This window comes from Lissotriton helveticus, chromosome 6 (genome assembly GCF_964261635.1).
Source record: "Lissotriton helveticus chromosome 6, aLisHel1.1, whole genome shotgun sequence".
Lineage (NCBI taxonomy): Eukaryota > Metazoa > Chordata > Amphibia > Caudata > Salamandridae > Lissotriton > Lissotriton helveticus.
In genome coordinates this window covers 2,108,084,746-2,108,101,122 of record NC_136067.1, presented here as the reverse complement: position 1 = coordinate 2,108,101,122, position 16,377 = coordinate 2,108,084,746, and the positions used below count along the sequence as shown (strand labels likewise).

At 47.4% G+C, this 16,377-nt stretch overlaps 1 protein-coding gene across 3 annotated transcripts in view; it reads left to right on the top strand.

Annotated features, from left to right (window-relative positions):
- The window catches only part of LOC144764069 (uncharacterized), an 87,244-nt gene that overhangs the window by 22,867 nt on the left and 48,000 nt on the right, over positions 1–16,377 (top strand). The window lies entirely within an intron of this gene.

The following is a 16,377-nucleotide window of genomic DNA, read 5'->3' as shown; positions in this document are numbered from 1 at the left end:
AAAAATATGAACTAAAACGTGGAAACCTTAACCCATTACAGATTGCCCATCAGTGTGATTACTGTAAAGAGGAATTCAAGAGCAAATATTACTTGTGTACGCCCGGTATTACACCAGCTAGGCAATCAATATCCAATTGTTGGACTTGGCCCCTCTGGCAGGTTCACCCCTGAACTTTTTGCATTGCACTCTGAGATAATTATAGCCATTTCTGGTCTTTGCACACTTTAGCACTGTGGCGCAGTGTAAAGTGCGTGTGCTCTCTGAGTGCGTGTGTGAGATTGGCCTGCCCTCCCATAGGAATGCATGGGGAATGTGTGTTTCCATGTTAGTTCCTGATGTGTGGGGAGTGCAGGCACGAGTTTGGTATGTGCGAACTCGTGAGATTGAATGCTACGCGATGATGTGTGTGACATTCATGTGTCTAGTGTGGAAGTGCCACTTCTAGAAGTTGGCCTGCCTGTGCAGTGATGTCTGGCTTGTGATTGGCTGGAGCTGGCTGGTGTGCCTGGCTCCAGGAGTCAGGATGGGTCCGCACCAGTGGTGAATGGGAGATCTGCATGTTGATGGCCGGGGAGGAGTGCACCTGGGACCTGAATAGGGCTGGGCTTTCCCCACACAATGCTGGCTCCGCCCCCTGTGGTGAGTTTGAGGTCCCTGACCCATCCTGTGAATAGGCAGAGGGGCTGAGAAAAACAAAGTGCTCAGGAACCAGCCCCTTGCCTGCACCTTTAGACAAAGGAATTGTGTGTATAAAAAGAGGCTGTGACCTCTTGTAAAATGTTCTTGTCTCCTGACTTGAATCTACCAGGGACTTGCTGCTGCTGTGGCCCAGGGAAAGGTGCAATAAGGAAAAACAGTGTCCTGAGAGGTATGAATATGTAGGCAATTAAACATGTATGCATACAGCATTACTTGGAAGGAAAGAAGGAGAACACTCAAAAGTATGAGAGAAGATAGTCAATCATCTTTATAGTATAGCATTAATTTCATGGTCGGACTTGTATACAGTTAGTGACAGCACTGCATAAAAATTAATTAGTGACCACCATAAAATACTTGGTGCACAAGGTGTTCAAAGTGAAGGTGGCGACGCAAGTGAAGAAGTGAACAGCGCGGGTGGCGCACTGTGAGCAAAAAGTGCATATATTTTACAGTGAGTGGCTCAAGACACATGTGACAATGTGATATCACAGTAATCAATAGATCTTTCAGTTCAATGTTGAGCCACGGAGAAGAGGTGCGCCTATTAATGGGCTGTTAGGTCGACGGTGTTTCGATCCTCTTTAGTTAGGATCGTCATCAGGACTTGGTTGTCTTATTTGGGGCGTGCTGTAAGGGAAAGAGATAAAGGGCGATTTAGAGTGGGGTGAGGTGGGGGAAGAAGGCGGGTGGAGGGCAGCGCATGACGAGGAGATACCTTGATAGTGGTCTGGTAACCCAAGTGGTGAGTTGCTGATTAGCAAGGCATCATGATTATGTAGGGCCCCTGTCATACATGGGGTCAGTCCGATCAGGAAGTGTCTTGGACCTTCAGTAGGCACTGTAGGAGGAAAAGGGGAGGAAGGGTCAATGAAACTCTACGGCACAGCTGGCTAAGCACACTGCAACTAAGGATGCGTCTGTGGGTTGAACTAGGGCCTGGCATGGGCTGTGGGGCTGTAATTCTGCAAGGGCTCAGTTGTTACACAATCAAGTGAAGAGGGAGAAGAGCGCGGCGGCTGGGGAGTGTAATCGCTAATTTAATTTAATTTAAAAAGGCTTCCCTCCCTGGGCCCTGCCCAGCCCATGGATGCTTGGAGGACTCTTCTACTTTTTGGATTCCTGACAGAGGGGGCTTTGCTGATGGTGGGGCCCAGGAGGGACCGCCATGGGGGCTGTCTCCTTCCTGGAGTACCCTGTGTGCTGGGCCCTGCTTTGCCTCCCTGACCTCCAGGACCTGTTTTTTTGCTGTTGCCCTTGCCCCAGGACTTGATGCTGCCTGTGTGCGCCCTGGGAGCGCGGGGCTCCTTTCCCCTGTGGCCGTGTGCGAGGGAATCCCGAGCGCAGGGATTCCCCCTGTGGCCCCTTCATCGCAGGTGCCCACCGTGCATTATGCTCGTTATGGTATTTTATATTTACGGGTGCCCACCCCGTTCATGTGCTCCTTACCGGGTGCCCACCCCGCTTCTACATTTATTTTTTAAACCGAGGGTGCTCACCCTTCATTTTGCCCCGTTAAATCACCGCCGTGGACGGGCCGCAGACAGGAGGTCAGACGGCTGGGAGCCTGGAGCGGGGTGGAACTTCCGGTTGCTTCAGGAAGTCCCACCCGCCGCCGCGCCGCGATTGGCTGCCCGCCCCGCTGCAGAGACGGGAGAGCAGCGTGGCCGAGTCATGGCCTCCGGTGGCCCAGGGCTCCCGTGAATTAGGGAGAGCCCTGGAGCCGCCAGCAGAACGCCACACCAGAGTTGCGGGGTTCCCCTGCAGAGGAGGGAGCCCCGGTGAAGGAGAGCCCCGCAGCCTAAATCCCTGCAGAACGGAGCAGAGGAGCCCAGCGAGGACGCCGCCTCCCAGCTGACGGTGAGTGCGGGCATCTTGGTGGGTCTCCGGTCTGAGGGTAGTGCGGCCCCGCTTGGCAGCGGAATGCTCCCCAGTTGCTCTCCCGCATTTTGGCCGCATAATTCCCGAGTCCCCAGAGGGAGGACTCCAGCGTTGGGGGTATTGATTGATTTAGAGTCCCCCGACAGGGACTCCAACGATTCCGGCCATGTTCTACCTCGAGCCCGAGAGGCTCCCACGACCCCGGGGGCATCATGGTATTCCGAGCCCACGGTAGGCTCCTACCTACGCCCACATGTTGGCAGGGGCATTTTGGAGGGTAGAGCGGCCCCTGTTGGGAGCGACCCGCTCCCCCCCAGTTAGTAGTATTTGTTTCGAGCCCCCGAGGCTCCAGAGGGGGCCCGTGTTCTGCCCCTGAGGGCCCCAGTTGTTTTAAGAGCCAGAGGGCTCCAATGCACCTGTTTATTTCAGAGCCAGATGGCTCCAGCAGTTGGCGCAGTCCTTGTCCAGAGGGCTAGTGAGAGCCCTGTCGCAGTTCTGTTTCACAGCTGCCCAGCAAGTAGAGGCAGCTGCACCGTTTAGGTTTTGCTTTTTTGGGGACTTGTTCTTTGGACTCAGGAGTGAGTCGCACTCCTTCATCCCTAACTTGGCCTTCCACAGCTGCGCAGCACTTAGTTGTGGGAGAGGTGTGGCGCCGCGGCCAGGGCGACTGACGCTGGAATCTGGGGACCACGGTTCGATCCCCGGCTCCGGCGGCAGGTTAGCCCAGCACCATGTGACTCTGGGCAATAGCTCGCTTAATCTTCCCTACGGCCCCCCAGTGCCTAGAGACCCTTACGGGTGATTGTGCGCTTTACAAATGTGGACTTTTACTGCAGCGTTTAGGCCCTGTTCTTGTCCCCAGCTGCCCAGCAAGTAGTGGGCAGCTGCTATGTTTAGGTTTTGGCGCAGTGGCGCCACCTGGACCTAAATGTGATTTTTGCGCTAAATGCTGATTTATGTGCTGATGCTTTGGGTATTAGGAAATGTACTGTGTGTAGTATGTTTTGCTCACCCTGTGTTCTGGTACCTCTAAATGTGTTTTTATGCATCATGTACAAAGTTGCTTACCTACACCGCTGAATGTGTTTTCATGCATCATGTGTCTTACCTATACCTCTGAATGTGTTTTCATGTTTAGGAGGTTGTTCTTCCTAGTATAGTTATACTAGTGTGTTCATGGTTCCCTGCATGATATTTTCCTAAGGTGGTTAGGGTTGCGTAGGTGGTACTTACCTTTTGCCAGTGGTTACTGGTTGTGTGCTACATTTGTTATTTGGTGCTACAGTTATGATATGCTCTATGTGCTAATTCTATTTCTACAAAGTGCTAGTTCTACCAAGTGCTTAGTTCTGACAGTGGTCCGTGTGGCCCTGTCCTGTGTACATATAATCCCTTGTAAATATTGCCCGTGCCAGTTGGCACAATGTACATTCTGTGATTCTGATTCTGATGTGTTCCGATAATACAAAGGCTATTTTTATATAACCTTGTGTGGAGTTCCTTGTGTGGGGGGCCTGGGATGTTGTTGCTGGTGGGTGCGTGCGCAAATGCTTTACACATCGCCTCTGAGATAAGCCTGACTGCTCTTGCCAAGCTACCAAGAGGGTGAGCAGGGGTTATCTTGGCGGGTGACTTCCTTGCCCTGACTTAGAATGGTGGTTTCTGCCTGACTTTGGCACAAGCCTTAGCCAACCAGAAATCCCATTTCTAACATTGTTGGTCAGCGGTGGGAAATGGACTTGTATTTGCGCAGTACCACAGCGATAACTGGCTCCACTACAAAACTCTGCATTTTAGATAGTCACATGGAAAGGGATTATTGTTATTAAGTTGGTTCAAAAAATGTAATTTCTTTGGAAATGTATGTCTTGTGCACTGTGAGTTAGGTGTCCCGAGCTCGGGAGGGTAGATCACCCCCTAAGTGCAGTATGAGTTTTCTGGATTCACTAGTAGGGTGGGATCCAGTGGTGGCAGCATAAGTGTGTCCAGTGCATGTGTTCCCCGTCCCGTTCCCAGGGTAATGGTACTTGCGTCACGTGGTGGTCAGGTTGAGAAATCAGGGGCGGTAGAAACTGTCTTACCAGTCTTGAGAGGGGTTTAGGAATGAATGTGTGAAGCGCTGGATGAATGTGAACGTCCCATTTCCCGTTCCCGGTGTAATGGTACCTGTGTCACGTGTGGTCAGGTTGAGAAATCAGGGGTGGTAGAAACTGCCTTACCAGTCTGGGGGGGAGTGTGTGTGGATGAATGGTGTAAGTTCTCTGGGATGGGGATGTGGTATATAAATAAATAATACCGGATCTAGGTTTGACTGGACATAGCAATAACAGATAGCTCAATAAATAAGAGTCAAGATTCGAGGTAGTAGGAGTTTGCAGGTTTAATACAGCATAAGGGACAGGAACAGGACAACCTGCACGGGAACAGGATGGCAGCGCTGCCGGGGGCAGGATCAGAATCGGCGTAAGGGAATGGGTCACATTTAATAGCAGTGCACAAGCATATATATTAAAACAGTTGCATTACAATACATATGATAGGCGGAGCAGTGGGTGTGGTCAATAGCAGTCGCGAAAGATAAGGGTGAAAATGGGTGTAACAGGGGCGTATACATAGACATGTGATGCAAACGTAACAGAATATGTCATAAATGGGGCGGAAACATGGAGGGGGCGACCTAAGGAGCCGGGACCTCTAACCTAATGGTGCGCGCAAACTGACAATGACGTGTTACTAGGAGAAGCTGGGGGCTATGAACTCTGTGCTAGGAGCAGAGACTGAAGTCTGGAGAGTCAGGGCGACATGTACCTAAACAGTATCTAGTATCTGATGTTTAGAGAACATGTTGATAGAATCCAAAATTTATCGGGGTAAAGGCTAACAGACTCTAAGAATGGTGCATGCATTACTCTACATGTAGTGCGTGATGAAGAATATTAAATGACCATTAAATGCAGTATTTCTCTTACATGGAGACGTAAAGGCTAGACAATGACGGAAACTATTGATGTGATTCAGTAGCTTAGGAATGCAGAGAAGGAGGGCTGGACTGATAACTAGAATCATAACATACTCTTGGCAGACTCAGAGGCAGAGCCAGGCTGAGCCGGGCACTGTGAGGCAGGAAGTAAGTGAAGGGTCGAGGATACAGGTGGGGGCTGTATCGCTCCTCAGCGAGGACTCAGAAGACAGGAGCTGAATCTGGTGTCCGGGCCCTTTTGAGGCCTAGAAACGGGGACTTTACAATGAAATAACGTGCACACTGAGAAACGTGGCAACGTAACTTTACATAGGCCTGATACTCGTAGCTTTCACGAGAACTGGAAACTGGCATACTAGAGATGGACACAACTGTAATTGCGTCTTTAATCAAACATGGGGATACATATGCATATTTAATCATGCACACATAACATAAGATGGAGGACACGTAGGGACACAGAACATGGCAAAATTTACTTTTCCACATTCCCTCCTTGTCACTACGTTTCCATCAGGAAACATCAATATTCATGATACCATCAGGTGGGGCTAGGAAAACTGGTGGCCGTAGGAAGGCAATGTAACAGGTTCCCTCCCAATCGAGGGGCAGACGAACATATGCGGTCTGACCACAAACAAAATAAGAATGACGTGAAGCTTTAAAAATAGATTTCCCACTGTTACTATACTTGACAATAGTAGTACAATCACTATGGCCTACATGTACGGAACCATTATTTCGGACACATAATTCACCTTTGACTGGTAGTACTGAAATAGCAGGTAAGTCTGGAGTAGAATCAGACTGAACATTCAGGACCATGAAATTCGAAGAATAATTACCCAAATTATAAACTTCATTTTCTAGATCTAACCCTGTTCTGTGGGGAAGACCTTGCTTGTCTGGGAAACATGTACTGTTCAGAAAAGACATATCTGTTGAGGATGACGTTAACGTGGACCATGCTCCACACGAACCATTATGTGAAAATGGATAAGGAAAGAGTGGCAGAACTCCCTTCGGTGTCTGGAAAGGGGGGAGTCGACCACACACCCAACAATTTGTGGCAATGCTGGTCTGGTGTGAATAATGTAACATGCGGATAAAAGAGTTATTACGCATAGCAAGACGATAAGAAAGTTCATGAGGAGGCAGATCACTAAACGTGTGCTCTACTGTAACATTAGCAGACTTATTTACATGAGAAACTGAAAAATACAAATAAAATGCATAACTGGTGCAGGAAATCATAATGCTGAAATATAGCAGAAAACATAAAATAATAGTGCAACTTCTAGAGTTCTCACTAACTCTCTCTCTGTGGGGGTCTATTATATACATGTCAGAAACCGGTCTAACCGTTTCACCTAGGGGAGGACTTAGACAATCAAACTGGCTGACTTATTTTACTAGACCTTAGTTTAAGCTTATACTCCTGCTGCGGAGTTTTCTCTAACAGGGAAGGGTTCGTAGTAATGTCTTTTGCGGGACAGTCCTTAAGAATAGTACTTTGGCAGTCTTTAAGATCCTCGGAAATGTTCTTTGAAACAGGTTTCAATCCAAAAAATTTCTTGATATGTGATAGATGCACCCAGCCTTTCCTTCCCTCCAACTTCACGGCTGTACGGGTGGCCAGGAGGACCTGTCGGGGCTCCTTCCAGCGAGGCTCCAGCGGACTTGAACGATTAAAATTCCGGACGAGAACCATGGATCCGGGAACGATTTCATGCGGTGCCACCTCGGTATTGTCTGGAAATGCGGCAGCAACCTGTGAACGACAAGAGTTGAGGGCAGACATCAAGGAAGCTAGGTAATCTGTCAGCATATTACTTGAAACATCGGTAACACTTCGAGGTCTAGGTGTACCCCACATGTTAGGGGGGCAGCCGAATACGACCTCATAAGGGGACAGACCTGATCTGGAATGTGCGACCATGCGCATATAAAATAAGGCAACTGGCAGAGCTACTAGCCAGTCCACACCTTTCTCTTTACATACTTTTGCAATTCGGATTTTCAGGGTCTGATTATGTCTCTCTACGAGACCGGCTGCTTCTGGATGGCGTACACAATGGAACTTCCACTGGTACCCTAACAACAGGGAAATATGTTTCATAAGCTCGGATGAGAATGGCTGACCGTTGTCTGAATACACGACCCTAGGGAGTCCATAACGGGGGAAGAATTCACGAACCAACTGCTTGGCAGTGGTCGCGGCTGTGTAATCTGGGACTGGATATGCTTCTGTCCACCTGGACAAAGCGCATACAACTACAAGGACATACTTGAAACCTCGACATCGCTCCATCTGAATATAATCCATCTGGAGGACTTCAAAAGGGTGGTCAGGAGGCTGGAATCCACCTTGTTCCACCGGAAAACTTTTACCTGGATTAAACTGACAACATATCATACAGGTACGGACTTTCTGCTTGGCTGCAGCTCGTAAATGCTTGTTGAACCAAATGTTCTGGATACTGTCTAACATAGCTTTTTCTCCTAAATGTGCTGGACTATGTGCGGTATTGATAATGACTTGAACCATAGAGTCGGGGAGAAACCATGTGGCTTTACCCTTCGTTACCCATCCCTGATCTGTCTGGACCCCTCCTTGTTCAGACCATTTCTTGATTTCATCGGGAGTAGCATGTAACTGAATATCTATGACATCTTGAGTAGGGTCCTTAACTGTCATACATGTAGTCTGTTCTAGAGTGGATGTCGGTGTCTTGTTAACTGGAATGTCCTGTGTCTGTGCTGTAAGCTTGGCTGTGCGATCTGCTAGATCATTACCTTGAGAAATAGTGTCAGTAACTTTCGTATGTGCTTTGCACTTCATGATAGCAATGGATGTCGGTAAGTGTATGGCATCTAACAGAGCTTGAATAAGGAGACCATGCTGAATCTTGGTTCCATGAGAAGTCATGAAACCTCTCTCCTGCCAGAGCACTCCAAAGTCGTGTACGACTCCAAATGCATAACGTGAATCTGTGTAAACATTAACTTTCAGGTTTTTAGCGTGTATGCAGGCTTGTGTCAGAGCAACTAGCTCTGCTGCTTGAGCAGACAGGGTGTCAATACGATGTGTTTCAATAACTTCAGTGTCAGTAGTCACTGCATACGCGGCTACTAGTTCTCCTGTACTTGTTCTCATACATGAACCATCCACATAAAGTGTCAGGTCGGGATCTGGTAATGGAATATCTGTCAAGTCTTGTCTTGGCTTAGTCATAATGTTAACTACTTCCACACAGTCATGTGTGGCAGGATTTGAAGTAACTGACGGTAACAGTGTAGCAGGATTTAGAACGTTGCAGCGTCTGATTTCTATGTGTGGCTGGAACAGTGTCAATTCATAACCTGTTAAACGTGCAATTGTCAAGTGCTGAGTCTGTGTTCGGTTTAAAAGAACTTCCACGGAGTGTGGAACTTGTACTGTCAAGGAATGTCCTAATACTATGGAATCACTTTGTCTGATAGCTAGTGCTGTGGCTGCAACTGACTTGAGGCACGCAGGCAGAGCCTGGGCTACAGGATCTAATGTGCTCGAAAAATAAGCACAGGGCTTGTATTGTCCTGCTTGATCTTGTGTGAGAACAGATAATGCTGTACCTTCGCGTTCAGTGACAAAAAGTGTAAAAGGCTTACTGTAGTTCGGTGTAGCTAGAACTGGAGCCTGGCATAGAGCTTTCTTTAACTCATTAAAACTAAGTGTATGTTCAGATGTCCAAGGGAGGACAGTCGATACGGCTGCCTCCTGTGTCGTTAACTGTATCAGTGGCTTAGCTAGAAATGCATACTGAGGAATCCATTGTCTGCAGTAAGAAGTGAGGCCGATAAAAGCACGTACCTCCTTCTGTGTCTTGGGCTGAGGAAGACTCGCTATTAACTGGATACGATCGGGTGTCAACTGCCTACCCCTCTTGGACAGTAAGTGGCCTAAATAGATCACTTGCTGGACACAGAATTGAAGCTTAGAAGGGGACACCTTGTGCCCCATCTCGGCAAGGAAATACAAGACTGTGAGTGATGCTCGCTCGCAAGCACGTTCAGAACGGGCTGTGATCAGTAGATCATCGACATACTGGAGCAGGGCAGTGTCAGTTGGCATGTGAATATTGTCTAGTTGTCTTTTAAGTGCTTGACTGTAAATACTAGGACTTTCTGTGAAACCTTGAGGAGCTCGTGTGAACATATAGCTCCTTCCATTTAAACAAAATCCGAAAAGGAACTGGCTGTCTGGATGAATGGGGACACTAAAAAATGCGTTCTTGAGGTCTATGACTGAAAAAAATGAGGCTTCAGAATCAATGGCTGTCAATAGGGAAGAGATATCTGGGACAACTGGGTACTGGGGAATTATACATTTGTTAAGCTCCCGAAGGTCAATCACTAATCGATATACTGGGGGTGCATTTGGATCAGTACGTTTCATGACTGGAATGATCGGAGAATTACATACATTGGAGTCAGTTTCTACAACTACTCCTTGAGCGATGAGCTCGTCAATAATTTTGGATAAGGCTGCTACAGCCTCAGGTGGCAATCTGTACTGTCTGATTCGTGGTAACACTACACCTGGTTTGAGAGTCACACGATGGGGTGTGATTTGCATATAACCTACATCAGTTGGACCTTGCGCCCATAGATGCTGCGGAACATTAGACAATCTCGGATCAAAATCTCGTAATACATAGTGACCCTTGAAGTCACGTAGGAACAATCGTATTCCCTCGGGGGAGCAGCATATGACTGCACCTAATTCTTTCAGTGTCTTAATGCCTAATAGATTTTCTGGACATGACTTCGTAAGTAACAGATCAGTAGTGCGGGACAATGGACCTACTTCTAGAGTAACTGGCTTAGATATCTCGTTTACAATAGGCTTTCCTGAAAATCCAAGGGAAACATTTCTAGAGCCTGAGAGCGGAGCCCCTGGAACTTCGGCGTGGCTGATGGTGGTCCTACTTGCCCCTGTATCAATCAAAAACTTTCTGTCTTTCCCTAATACTTGACTATGAACATAGGGACCCTCTTGATCTACAGGTATCTCGATGAGAGGCAAGCCTACCTCCCTCTCTAGGCTGTTTCATGAGTATGGCTGATACTCTGGATACTCGGATTGTGCATACTGGTACATCTGCTGTGTAACATGCTGTGTTGCAGCAATAGGCTGCGGTGCTGGAACTGTCTGTTGTGCATTCTGTGGCTGAGAAATCTGTGAAACTTGTTCTTGTCTAGGCGGACGTGGTCTTTCTTTAGTCTTACCAGTAGCTATGTTGTGTTTCAGAACTGCACACTCGTTTATGAAATGACCTGGCTGTTTACAATAATTGCATGTCCCTTTAACGGGAACTGCAGGATGACTGGCTTGATTCGTACCCCTCTTCTGACTGTCTTGTGGAATAGATTGTGCAACTAGTACTTTCATTTTCGTGTCTTTCATACGTTTTCTTTCGTGATCTTGTTCTTCTCTGATTCTATTCTGGAGGTATTGGAGCATTTGTAACATCTGGGACGGGGTATTAGCTTGCCAGGTACTTTCGACTTTCAAAACTCGATTCTTAACTTGTGGACTTGAATTCTCGACTAATTTAGTAACAAACAGATGAGGGTATGACTCGCTACTCGTCTTGAGGCCACTGTTTATACTAAAACATTTCTCGAATCTAGAATAAAAATCACTAGTGTCTTCGTCTTGTTTCTGTTTACAGGCTGAGATTGCATCCCAGTCTTCCTTTTTAGTTGCTAATAATCTGGGCAAAACTTGTATTAACAGTTCAGGTAATTCTTTACATTTCTCTCCTAGACCGGTACCTGGTACTCGTATCTTATCTTCAGCTTCGAGAACTGCCCAATCGATCTTTTTCTCTCCCACCTCCCAATCTTTTTCCTTGAGTTTCTCATATACCCCTGCGGGCAACAGGACTTTTAACATTTTAATTATATCTGGATACGTGTATTCTCCCATACGGAGCATGTCTTTTAATTCTCGGTGGAACCCTGCTGGATCTTTGTCATGACAGGGAATTAATTTCTTCATCTCTAAGAGTTCCATCTTTGTAATCGGAGTGTAAACAAACACTCGTTGCATTTCACCATCTGTTGTCCTGACTGGGTGTACTTCTCGTAACAGATTCTGTCTGTCTATGTAAAACGGTTTACTTTCTGGAGGTGAGTCATGAACAAAATGCGGGTTCAGAAACGTTCTATATTTGTGGCGCTGTTCTAGAATGACACTAATTAAATCGGTACCTAAACCTTTCCATCTATACTGGAGTAACTCGTTCAGGACATCGTGTAACGGACCTGGATCAGAATGTTGACCCTCATACAGAGTAATGAGGTGCTGGATCATATACATACCCACCAGTCGTTGCTCGGCTGGGGGCAATTTCAGAAACATTTGTGCCACTATTTCATCTGGAAAAGTGGTAGAATCAGTAATCCATCGGACTGCTGATCGGACTAGTTCTTGTTCATGCATAGTACTTAACTCACTGTAACCGGTTCGTGATTTCAGAATGTGATCGGTAGCTTGAAATACTTGTTCCAGAGAACCTTGTTCTGGTGCTGGATGATGTAAAACTGACTTGTGTTCTAGGCGCAAATGGCGATCTGGAAATCTAGATTTTCCTACATACGCTATTCTAGTGGGATTCTCGTCCTCTACCTCTTCAGTAGAAGAGTCATTTTCTTTCTCGTTTACTTGTGCTGCTTTACGTTGTTCGTGTAACTTTAGTATTTCCTTACGAATTTTCTTGTACATACTCTCTATACTACTGATAGTCTTGTGTTTACCCTCGGCTATATTATCACTCCACCTTGTCAGGATTTTCATTTCGGCCGGATCTTTAGTCGGGTAATCTTGTTCTCTTATTAGACAATTAATCAGAAACTTTAATATCATGAGCTGGATCTCAGCTTTCCTTTGAGACATGGCTTCGCCAATACTTTCTGGATCCTCCCCTGTACGGATGAAACGATATATTCTGTCTAGATCTCCTTTCATATCTGGTAGGGTGTCTAAATACCCGGTCACCCGTCTTACACGGATGGAATATATTACTGTACTATCATCACCTGCAACTGGATCATAGCGGCATTCAGTAAGAGCTCGTCGGATTTCTGCAACGGACTTAAATTTGGGCGTACGCTGTAACGCACATTCATGTAACTCGGCCAACGTTCTACGTTGGTGCGGTGGCGGGGTACCAGGAGGACCTCCTCCTGCGGCCCCTAAACTGGAATCGTCGACTGATACTCTTCGTACCAGCGCGGCGGGAAATTGTAATGTAGGCTGGACCGGGGGTACCGTAGCAGGTACTCCGGTGACTGGAGGAGCAGGATTTACATTATTTACAGGAGCTGGCGGAACAGGATTTGCATATTCCGGGACTGTGTCGTCCAAATAGGACGAGATGAAAATATCAGCTGCGGTCGGTTTGTGACGTAGCTTAGTCGGAACTAGTGGTGGCGGAAAATTACTGGATGCCTCCGGGGTCGCTTTTGGCAAGCCCTCGGCAAGAAGAGGATACATACCCTTGATGAGGGCATTCCTCTGTCTGTCTGACTGTTCTGTTTTAACTCGTTCACCTATCTCGATTAGTTCCCTTTCTTGGGCTCGTTCTAAGGATTCTCTACTTAGTTCTGACTTTCTGATTTCTTTTTCGGTTCTTTTATGAGATTCTTTGCGCCATAACTCGATGGCATCCTTCTGTGACTGTCTGGCTTTCTTTTTCCATAATGCTTCTTCTACTCTCATGATGCACTCGGCATCCCATGTGCCTGATACAGGCCATCTATACTTTTCTTCTAACTGTTTGGTATACTCTACCCATAAATCTAGATATAATATGGCACTTATGCCATGCTTTTGATACCTAAAATGACCTGGACTGTCCCTAGGCGGGACAGGAACTGCTGCTTCTAGCAGACCTTTTCTGGTTTTTAACTGACGTAATTTCGAGAATAAAGGCATGACTGAACTGTTAATCTAGACACAATACAATACACAATGAACACGATAATTACTCCACATTCATACCACGACATTAAAATACATGAAGAACATTTAAAATATCAGTTCGAACAGAATACTACCTGGAATACTCAGAATACATGAATTTTCTCGAGAACAGAACTGACTAGAACAGAAACTAGATGCACTGCTGAAACAGTACGAAACTTACTGGTCTCATAAAGAGACACGTCAGGACCCGCATCCACCGAAGTGGACACTTCGTTTGTGGGTCTGTGTACCACCAACCCACGGACCAGAGTCAATTAGATTGACCCTGTCTAGATACTGCCCCAGCAATGGTACTCACCGGGCAGCAAGAACGGAAGGCCTCGGACTGGACTGGACTGCTTCGACGCCGGACGGACGAACTTCGGACTTCTGTTACGGGTGGGCCTCCGGATACCTCGGACCTTGGACTCTCGGCTTGGGCTCTGGTAGGGACTCGCCGCGTTCCTCCACCGCCTCGTCTGGATGCTGGACCGCCACCTCCGTCTCCTCCGTGGGCCTGAGGGATACTTGAAGCAGAAATATCTGCACGTGCACGGTATGGTTCCGTCACGGCTGCAGAGGGTCAGGGGGCCGGCGTGGCTTCACCGGCGCGTGGGGAAAGGGCAAGTCCCTATTCGGGCGCCATTATGTGGTATATAAATAAATAATACCGGATCTAGGTTTGACTGGACATAGCAATAACAGATAGCTCAATAAATAAGAGTCAAGATTCGAGGTAGTAGGAGTTTGCAGGTTTAATACAGCATAAGGGACAGGAACAGGACAACCTGCACGGGAACAGGATGGCAGCGCTGCCGGGGGCAGGATCAGAATCGGCGTAAGGGAATGGGTCACATTTAATAGCAGTGCACAAGCATATATATTAAAACAGTTGCATTACAATACATATGATAGGCGGAGCAGTGGGTGTGGTCAATAGCAGTCGCGAAAGATAAGGGTGAAAATGGGTGTAACAGGGGCGTATACATAGACATGTGATGCAAACGTAACAGAATATGTCATAAATGGGGCGGAAACATGGAGGGGGCGACCTAAGGAGCCGGGACCTCTAACCTAATGGTGCGCGCAAACTGACAATGACGTGTTACTAGGAGAAGCTGGGGGCTATGAACTCTGTGCTAGGAGCAGAGACTGAAGTCTGGAGAGTCAGGGCGACATGTACCTAAACAGTATCTAGTATCTGATGTTTAGAGAACATGTTGATAGAATCCAAAAGTTATCGGGGTAAAGGCTAACAGACTCTAAGAATGGTGCATGCATTACTCTACATGTAGTGCGTGATGAAGAATATTAAATGACCATTAAATGCAGTATTTCTCTTACATGGAGACGTAAAGGCTAGACAATGACGGAAACTATTGATGTGATTCAGTAGCTTAGGAATGCAGAGAAGGAGGGCTGGACTGATAACTAGAATCATAACATACTCTTGGCAGACTCAGAGGCAGAGCCAGGCTGAGCCGGGCACTGTGAGGCAGGAAGTAAGTGAAGGGTCGAGGATACAGGTGGGGGCTGTATCGCTCCTCAGCGAGGACTCAGAAGACAGGAGCTGAATCTGGTGTCCGGGCCCTTTTGAGGCCTAGAAACGGGGACTTTACAATGAAATAACGTGCACACTGAGAAACGTGGCAACGTAACTTTACATAGGCCTGATACTCGTAGCTTTCACGAGAACTGGAAACTGGCATACTAGAGATGGACACAACTGTAATTGCGTCTTTAATCAAACATGGGGATACATATGCATATTTAATCATGCACACATAACATAAGATGGAGGACACGTAGGGACACAGAACATGGCAAAATTTACTTTTCCACAGGGAGCTTGCTGAATACTTTGGTTTGGACTACTGTTTTAGCTCAGACACTTAGGTTCCTTGTGTTAAACTTTTCTCAAGAACGTCTGCAAAGTGGAGCCTGCTTTTGATTTCTGTGGTCTGTTAACATACAGTATGTTGAAGTTGGTAAGGTTCTGGGAGGAGAGAGACATAGGGGATGGAGTGATTCCAAAAGGAGTAGCTGAGGTGTCTTCCAGCTCAGCGTGGTAGGGAGAGGTTCAGTGTAGCCCAGCTAAGTCCCGGTGTAGGGGCTCACGTCCTGTCTCAGAGGAGAAGGAGTGGGTGGGACTGCATGTCTCCAGGTGCCCGAAACCCAGTCTCAGGGCCTGGATTGTTTCTGAAGGGAACATCAGGTCGGGGGCCTAGACTGTACCAATAAGTCATTTGAGGAGGATCTTCCAGAGTGTCTGGAGGACGTGGAACCTTTGTAAGCAGGGTTGCAGTAGTTCTGGTGTCTGGCAGTACTGCTCCAGTTGGGAGGGTGCAGAAGTCCAGATGGAGGGGTGCGAGGGGGAGACACCCCAGTTGAAGAACCAGTGGGTCAGGGGCCAGCCAGAAGGGATGTGTCGTGTAAGCGACCATGGTGATGTCACTTCTGTCCTGAGTGACAGGAAGACTTGCACACGACCATTAGTTATGTGTCACCCTCAAGGAAGTCCTGGTCCGCCAGGCATCTGAACAAAGGGTACGTCCCTCGGTTGGGGAGCCAGTAGCCGGTGTTTCCCGATCTGGACATAAGGGCAACTGTAAGTAGTGTCCTGAAGTTACAAGAAGGAACTTCTGCCTGAAGAAAAGGAACCGGGTAAGCTGTATGGAGGAGTACTGTCCCTGACCTGGGGGATTGGCCTGCAGTGGTTGCCTTTCTGCTGAAGGAGGAGAGAAAGTCTTAGACTTTATTTCCAACTTGTAGAAGTCCTGGTGCGCCAGGCGTCTAACCA